We start from the raw sequence: 9651 nt of genomic DNA on the forward strand, positions 1-9651 counted from the left end.
CCTTGAATAGATTCTGAAACTTATTAAGGCTTCAAAGATGGAGTTCTTAATGATTGAATGTCACATTAAAAGTATCCTTATTGTACATGCCTTGTCACATATGGTCTCACAGTCATTCCAGTCAATGCTCTGCTTACTCCATTTTTCTTGCAGTCCCAGGATAGAGATAAGCATAAAAGAAATTTGAGCATCTGTAAATTTTGCTATCTTCAAGCAGTCCTGGAGCCAATCCTCTTAAGGATGCCAAAAAATGCACGCTAATAGGTCTAAATTCTTATACAAACATGTACAATATTTTTTCTTTCGGGAGATGAAACCCTTAAGAAATGAGGAATCCACATGTTCTAGGAATGCTCACACAGAGGTTTAACACTTGATATGAGAGAGCTTGTTTTAACCATGTAAATATTTCATGTGGCATAAAAGTTACTAGTTACTTCTACAGTCACCTAAAGTTAAATCTGCTGCCTTATTTCATGTTCCCCATGGGCATGCCTTTGGCAAACACCGCAAGTATAGTAATTCCAGAAGAAATTATCTCTAAGGAAGAATTATAATAATGTGTGTTAAGACTCAAATACTTTAATTTCTCTTGCCAAAATCATGTTTGGTGTTTGGTTATGAGAATGTGCTATGTGCTACAATGAATTGATCAGAACAGAAGAAAGAAGAAACAAACTAAGAGAGCAAGAATAAGAGAAGTCATTAAGAAAAGTAATTATTCTCTAGAGCACACTCTCAAAAACCTAGACATGTAGACACGGCCTCCAATTGTCCCAAAGAATCCAAACTGCAACATGTGTGTGTGTGCATGCACTCCCTGTGTGTGTATTCCACTTAGAGAACTATTTTCTTACCTCTCATTCATCATTATCACCACCAAAGATGGAAAGGCGTTTCCAAAGAGGGAGATTAGGTGAGATTTGTCTCCAGACTTATTCTGAAAGTAGCTTGGCGATAACTTCAGAGGTACTAGTACCAACAAAATATTAGCAATACAAATTTGCATGTTTAATATTGCTCTTTATTTTTTTGTATTTTTTGGAATGGCTGTCTGAGATTGCAACTGTTTTTCCTGCAGGACAGGGAATTCAATTTTCTTTTCCTTATAAAGAATGGATCAACAGAATTAAGTAAATATCAACAAATTGTTTCTTTAAAAGTTTGTTATTTTACTTTCCAAATAGTAGTATCAGACTTTACGTGTCTCATTCAATCTTTAAATATTAATATTGTTGTTGCTTCTAATTTGACAGTTAAGATATTTCATTTTTGTGTTGCGTTTATTTTACTACTACATTGGGCACATTTTTATACTTTTATTAATCCTATATATTTCTTCCTTTGTGAATTGTCTCTTTACAGTCTTTGTCTATTAATACTGGGTTTTGACTTTTTATTTTTATTTTTTTTGGAGACAAGGTCTCATACTGTTGCCCAGACTGGAGTGCTGTGGTGCAATCTTGGCTCACTGCAATCTCCATTTCCCAGGTTCAAGTGACTCTCATGCCTCTGCCTCCTAATTAGTTGGCATTGCATTTGCCCGCCACCACACCTGGCTAATTTTTGTATTTTTATTAGAGACAGAGCTTCACCATGTTTGCCAGGCTAGTCTCAAACTCCTGACTTCAAGTGATCGTCCTGCCTCAGCCTCCCAAAGTGCTGGGATTACAGCCTGAGCCACAGCACCTGACCTGATATTTTCTTTTGAATGTTAATTTACTATAGATATTATCTTTTTTCCTTATTTTTTAATAGTTAATGTTTGTTTTTCAGCTGTAGTTTTAACTTTTTGATATTAAGATAAAATTGTAATGTGTTGAAGTAAAATCTACTAACTTTTAAAAAATATTTTATTATTATTATTATTATTATTATTGAGACAGGGTTTCACTTTTGTCACCCAGACTGGAGTGCAGTGACAGGATCTCGGTTCACTGCAACCTCTGCCTCCCCAGGCTGAGGTGATTCTTCCACCACAAACTCCCTAGTAGCTGGGACTACAGCCATGCACCACCATGCCCAGCTAATTTCTTGTATTTTTAGTAGAGACAGGGTTTCACTATGTTGCCCAGGCTGTCTCAAACTCCTGAGCTCAAGTGATCTGTCTGCCTTGCCCTCCTAAAGTGCTGGGATTACAGGTGTGAGCTACCACGCTTAACCCTATTTTGTTACTTTTATGCCCCGAAAGTGATTTTCATCCAGAGATGAGGCAAATTTTCACATGCATTTTCATCTAGCCAATTTATTTTCACATTTAAGCACTTCAGAGCAATTAAGTTTTTTGAATGTAGGAGAAATAGACATATTAATTTATTGCTGAACACTATAGTTTCTCAATATATTTTATTGTACAAAGCAAAATGTTACCATTCTGTCATAATATTTATTAAATATAAAATATCAAATGTGAAATCACAGAAGAAAAGTCATGTGCACCCAGCAGTCAAGTCAGATATCACCAGGAGAAGGCTATCATGTCGCCTCCCAAGACTCTTCCTAGAAAGGCGTTTCCATGATAAATTTACTGTAATACAGGGACTGGCTTTCTGACTGCCATAGTCTGAGTCATGATTTGTCAGTACATCAGAAATAGACTTTTCTAGTTTACACTCCCGCCAACGGTGTCACTTCTCCACAATCTTGCCAGCATCTTTTATTTTTTTGACATTTAACAGTAGGCATTCTGATGGTGTTAGATGGTATCTCATTGTGGTTTTGATTTGTATTTCTCTATTAATCAGTGATATTGCTCTTTTTTCCCCCATATGATTGTTGGCCACATGAATGTCTTCTTCAGCCATTGTGGAAGACAGTGTGGCGATTCCTCGATGACCAAAAGACAGAAATACTATTTGACCCAGTAATCCCATTACAGGTATATACCCAAAGGAATATAAATCATTCTATTATAAAGACACATGCATGCACATATTTATTGCTGCACCATTCACAATAGTAAAGACATGGAATCAACCTACATGCCCATCAATTATGGACTGGAAAAGAAATTTGTGGTACGTATATATCATGGAATACTATGCAGCCATAAAAAATGAATGAGATCACATCCTTTCCGGAACACGGATGGAGCTGGAGGCCATTATCTTTAGCAAACAAATGCAGGAATGGAAAGCCAAATACTGCATGTTCTCACTTATAAGTGGGAACTCTTAATGACAAAAACTGCAACTGATTTTGCACCAACCTAATAAATGGTGAGAACGCATGGACATATAGAGGGAAACAGCAAACACAGTAGCCTATCAGAAAGTGAAAGGTAACAGGAGGGAAAAGATCAGAACAATAACTAATGAGTACTAGGCTTAATCCCTGAGTAATGAAATAATCTGTACAACAAACACCCATGATACCTATGTAACAAACCTGCACTTGTTCTCTTCAACTAAAAATAAAAGTTTTGAAGAAACAGTCCAAAAATAAACAACTCACAAGTTTCCGAAACAAAATAAAAAAAAAGTATATTGTATAAATATACAAACACTAAATATTGTACACAATAAAATAAGAAAATTCCAACACACCTTTCTCTCTTGCCAATCTCAGTATGTATTCTAGAGGTAGCCAGTTTTGGGTACTTTCTCTCTCTCCTATTTTTTATTTCTGTCACACACACAGAAACCCACAAATATATGTGTATGCACATACAGACACGCACGGGCACATAGACACACAAAAATATCTATCATTTAAAAATCTATGATTTAAAAATCAATATTGTAATTTTAAAAATATATAAATTAGTTAAAAAAGAAAACAGTAACTACAAATATACAAAATATATAAAAAGTATATTTGCTACAATTTTCAGCACATAATATATTTCATCTATACTTAATTCATCAAGTTTTTTTGCTTTGCCTGTCTTTTTTTCTTAAATTAAGAAGAGTTGTTGCATTTGGCAAAATAGCTTTTATGTTCATGAGGTGAATTACATTGATAAATTTATGTGATGGTGAATGACATTATATTCATGGTATTTGTACTACTTTATCCTGATATATAAATTCTGGTACTCTGCTTCATTTTGTCTGAAAATATTTTGTATTCAAATTTTTAACTGAAAAAATGTTTGCAAATTTCTTGTATTTTTTCCAATTTTGGTATAAAATCAAGTTGGATACCTTTCATACTTTGTGTGAAATATTTTGTGTAAAATAGGAACTGACTGCCTCTTGGACTGGTAAACATACCAATAAAAATTGTCCTTTATAAAACTGTTTTATTACAAATTCAATTTATTTAATGACTATATTTTGTTTGCCATAAATTCATGAGTTAAAGTTATTAATTAATATAATCCTGTAAAACAGTTACATTTAAGTCTTTGAATGTATTGGCATGCAATTTATCCTGGTTATTGTTTCACATATATTTCAATTTCTACTATATTACAATTTTGTTTCCTTTTTTATTCCTAATTTTTTTGTTTTCTTTTTTAATTCCCCATGATTATTATTACTCGACATTTGTGTAATGTTTTACTTTTTTTTTTGGAAAGAACAAGCACCAAAAATTAACCTTTGTTTTGGGACAAATTTAAGCAATATTTCATTTTATCAACATTAATTGCTGTTAAATTTTCTTTTAATTTGCTTTAGTGTTCATTAATTTTTTTAATTGCGTTAATTTTCAAAATGCATTTTTATAGTACTTGTTGCTATATATTTACCTATAGTTTCTATCAGTTTGACAAGATTTCTCCTAAATATTAATTTAATCGGTATTACTGTTGCTGAGCTTAATAAATTTTGATATATATTTTTCTGAAATTGCTTATTTTCAGTCCTTCAGGGCTCTTTTTATGTACAGGAATTATCTTTAAATAAAGAGCAAATATTAAGAACTTTATTAGTAATAAAGTGCAGTCAAAAGAATAAGGCTAAAGACAAGTAAAAACTGAGTGATAAATGAATGGGTGAGTAATGGTGTAATATTAGTGAGGCAAACTGATATATTTTTTAGATACTTTAAAAAGTTAGTATACACAAAATCATGATTAGAGTTCATTTTTAACTTTAAAAATATAAAAACTTCAAGAACAAAAAAGAATGCAGAGTTTTAGACGCTCCCGACGTACCTACTCTGTGCCAACCATGTTCAATTGTTCTTTAAATTTTCCACAAGGAATATGGAATTATCATAAATTATCAGGCCACTATCTTATCATTCTCCTAATTTCTATCCAAATTGTTAAATCAGAAAGAAGATCACTGAAAACAAATTCAATAAGAAAACAAATCAAGTAAGGGAAGTATCATAATTGCACAAGAACACTATAGGTAGAAAATGCAAAACTCAAATGAAAGAAAAAATTGCTTTAAATAAGAATCTCATTCATTTCCCAAACATTTATTTACAGATGCTGTAGATATAGGACTAATGTGGTACTTAATAACATTCACCAAACAAAAGAATTTAAGCATATATTATAAAGAATAATGACCAGATATTCTACATTCAGAAAAAAAAGAGAGACTAGTTTCATCTGAAGCAGAAAATCTTTATTACATTGTATAATAATGATCTTCACTTAGGACATTTTAAGGCATTAGAATAAGTTACAAGGAGAATTCATAATGGAAAATTGGAAAAAATACAAATTATAGTTTAATATGAGACATCACTGTTTGCAAATATCTATTCAGGATAGAATTAAAAATGCAATGTTTATAGAAACATTAAAATCTTGTATAAGAATTTTAAATACTTAATATAATCCCTTTTGTAAGTATGAATAAACTATAAATACTATATGACTTACAGCTCATGGAATCCTTTCTCTTTATGTCATTAAAAGTCAAGAATCTCTCTGTAGACTACTTTTTAGGTGGCAGAAATGGTTTTCCTACTGTTATATTCCTATTATGTGTGCATCTGTTTCACAGTATTTTTTATAAAAATATTCACTATGATGGCCACAGAGAACCAGCATAGTTGATTGACAAGCATTATGGGTATCTGTGGCTAAGCTAGTAGGCAAAATAAATCCAGACATGAATAAACCTATTCATTCTTCAATAAATTAAATAACTCAAAAGTGAAATCTTTAACATTATAATTCACATGCTGCTCATATGTCTTTCTAATTTGTGTTTTTGCCTTGGTACTGGGCTTTATAGTAACACTGTGATTGAATATGTTTGTGTTACATGTGGGGTTACCCTAGTTAGCCAAGTGGAGTCAGTCATTCATACATTGTCATTGCATCAATCTTACAATCAAGTAACAAACAATCTGTTACCCACTGTTCCAAGAACGATGCCAGATGTCTTATTAGTCTTAACATTCTATTTCTCTATCTCAAAACTGCATATGCTCTCCAATTGTGTTATAGTCTCCTATACCTTGTCTTGATTTGTTTGCTTTGCTAGATAATTGAGGAGTTGCATAAAGTATTTGGACATCAAATCTGGAAGAGCATGGAAGCCACAGTTTCGTTAAAAGGTAAACATGATTAGATTTGTAGCAAATGTGTTTGGAACTACTAATTAGTTACTTTAATGCTTTAATATCAAATAAAATGATGTTGGAGCTTTGAGTTGAGAAGATTCTATTTGCCTGATCTAAATCAAATGCTTTCTTTGGTTTTCATTTAATAATTCCATTAAAACTAACCTTAAATGTCTTGTAGTTAGTTTTCTGTAATCATTCTGTATGTGGTCTTCATTTTTTATATCAATAATCCTATAATTGGTGGTAAGTTAGTGTGATAATTTCCCTAAATATACATCAGATAATACAAAGACTGTTAGGAAAATGACTATTTCTTTGAAGTATGAGATAATCTTGTTGGCTTATTCATAATTAAATTGCCAGTCAAAAAATAAATTAGTCATGGCCAAGTCTTGTTAGTATTAAATAGTAACAGAGACAAAAATATACATGATACTTCAAATATTTTCTACATTAAAAAATAAAATGTAAATTATCATCATTGATTTAGGTCTCCTCATTCAGCTCCCAGCTTAGTGCCTAATCTTTAGCTCTTCAAATAATTTGGGATTACATTGTATAATCACATATAGAAAGGTCATTGCAAAGTCTTTTTTCCTTTACAATATTTACTTGAATTCTGCCTTACGAAAGAATTATCATCAACTTAGATTTTAAAGAAATGGAAAACATTTTGGAAAGAGTAAGCACAGGATAGGTACTTACTGGGCTAAAGAGGATCATTTAGATATGCTGATGTAATGGAATGCAAACGGAACAGAATTTACTGCTTGCAGCACTTTTCCTTTTATACATGTCATCACCAGCTTGAAATTTTATATAAAAACAAGATTGTTCCATCAAGATCAATTGTTTCTGTATTAAGGAAATAGAAACATTTTAAAAGGAGAATAGAGCAACATAAAAATACTATAATAAGGATTCAAAAAGAGAGGAAAAGTAAGATTTGAAATCAGCTTGTCTTACAAAGCAATAACAATGCATACTTATAAAGCTAGAATGATAGTAATTATTTTGAAGGAAAGAATAACCTCTATTTCTGGAGGTGAAAACCATTATGGATTTACATATTAGTTTAGTTTGACCTCTAAGAATCTATTTTTACATAGCTGACTTTGTAAATTTACTCAGGTTCACGTATTCTTCATTTACCGTATGTTCACAATTATACTTAAAGTTGAAGTATAATGAGAGCTCCAGGGTCAATTCAGGGTCAGATGAAAATCGAGCTAATGAAAATGATTACTTCAGCAGAGTTTCGTTTGTATACTGTTTGTTCTTTTCTGAATCAGAAGGTACTGTGGCAGAGTTCTAGTCAGCAAAATTTGGACTCTGCAATGGTAAAACTTTCCCTTATATCTTACCACACATTCCAAAGTTTGATTCAAATGGGGCTGAGCTAATTTCCTTAGAAGGAAATTTCTACATGTAGGAAAGCTGTATGAATTCAAACATCAGTCTTTAGTTTCAAACCTTGCCGTTTGAAAAATTTAGAGTCTACGTTTCCGCTACAGTGGCATAGCATAACATATTGTCTACTATTCATAAACTAATCATAATTCATGAGATTACATAATCATAGAAAAGAAAATGAAAATAGAAGAACTAAAATAATTTATTTCAACAATCTTAAATGTTTATTTGAACTCTGATCCTTGTATAAGCCCAAGGATATGATTTTTCATTGCGGTAAATGAAATTCTGTAATTCACTTCTGTAATTCTTGTTCTACAATATCCAATAGTCATTAAACATGGCTATGTGACAATATCAACACATATTCAAATTGATTATTTAGGCCAACCATTTTGTTTTGTAAAGGAAGAACTTGAAAACCAGAAGGATTGATTTTCCTAGTGTCACACATGTAATCCTGATGTTAAAATATAATAAGAATCTGTGTCTCTTGACTTCGAGATGAAAATTCATTTCCCTATTGTCTCTCAACAGTGTTTTAAGTTCCTAGTCTGCTTGTAGATTTGACATTTGAATTTTTCCCCTGGTAACACAAAGAAGTAATTCTTTAAAAATAACAAAGTAAATTCTTGGTCTTGGAGCTAATTAAGTCTGTGCCAGATAGCCAGATAGTCGGTCACAAAAAACATCTGTAAGGCTAACATTGCTCCAAATTATAATGCTTGATTGAAGGCCCATGAGGTTTTGTGCCTGTGATTTCAGTTCATGGTTAAAAATGTTATTTGATAATAATTGATAAACTACAAAACCTATATCTGTGTGTAATTTACCCAAATTTTATATTTTCTCTTATAATTTATATGCAAATGCATTCCTAGAAATTTTAAAACAAAATAGTAAATAAATGTATAGGATGTTCCTCTGTGCCAGAAAAATTAAAAGTATATATTAGCCTTATATCCAAAAGCTGCCCCAGTGACAACATAATTCCTTTTCTTTTCAAATTAGAAGCACAACAGCACCAATAACATAGTGAAGAATTACAGCCCCAGCAAGCCGGAGGCTGTAACTTTACTGATGGTTCTGTGACACCCCAGCAGTACTTCCCCATGTCTTTCTGGAATTTTTTTTTTTTTGTATTTTCATACAATTGTGACTTGTTGCTGAAATAAGGGAGCAATAGGGCAAACAACACTGCTCTGTTACCCCATCAGATGCATATTATCATACTGTTTACCCCAGACTAGAAAAAAAATATGAAAACGGAAAGCTGAATATACATTATTTAGAGGTTCTAACTTATAAATATATTGAGTGTGTTTGTGTATATGAGTGTGTGTGTGTGTGTGTATGTGTGTATATATATATATATATATGAACATATAAAAAGAGATATTGCAGACAAGAAGTGCAATGAAGCCTGAAATTTTCCTGGGCTCGGGGTTAAAAAGGTGAATGTCAATTAAATCAATAGATTTTGGCATTATTTTACTTGGAAGAGATCAATGTCTCTTCAAAACAGATATGTTCTGTATGGAAATAGTGTTAACTCTGTTTAGATAAATACTAGTATTTTAGCCCCTGTATATAAAAAAATTATTTTTACTATCCATCAAAGTTTTGGGGTTCACAGCTCATGGTTTCCCAGGTCATGTATTGCTTTCTTATATTGTACATTTTCAACATCGTCACCCAAAAATAATAAATCATCACTTAAAATTTTCTGAAAGTAGAAAGAAAGGCTTTTATACTACTATA

At 31.8% G+C, this 9651-nt stretch overlaps 1 long non-coding RNA gene across 1 annotated transcript in view; it reads right to left on the bottom strand.

The window, feature by feature from the left end:
- The window catches only part of LOC105515283, a 29094-nt gene extending 21759 nt beyond the window's left edge, over positions 1 to 7335 (bottom strand). The window contains exon 1 of the long non-coding RNA XR_001002293.1: positions 7183 to 7335. This is a non-coding gene — a long non-coding RNA (uncharacterized LOC105515283). The remainder of the gene's footprint in view (positions 1 to 7182) is intronic.
- Between the last annotated feature and the right edge of the window lie 2316 nt (positions 7336 to 9651).

This window comes from Colobus angolensis, unplaced genomic scaffold (assembly GCF_000951035.1).
Source record: "Colobus angolensis palliatus isolate OR3802 unplaced genomic scaffold, Cang.pa_1.0 Scaffold258, whole genome shotgun sequence".
Taxonomy (NCBI): Eukaryota; Metazoa; Chordata; class Mammalia; order Primates; family Cercopithecidae; genus Colobus; species Colobus angolensis.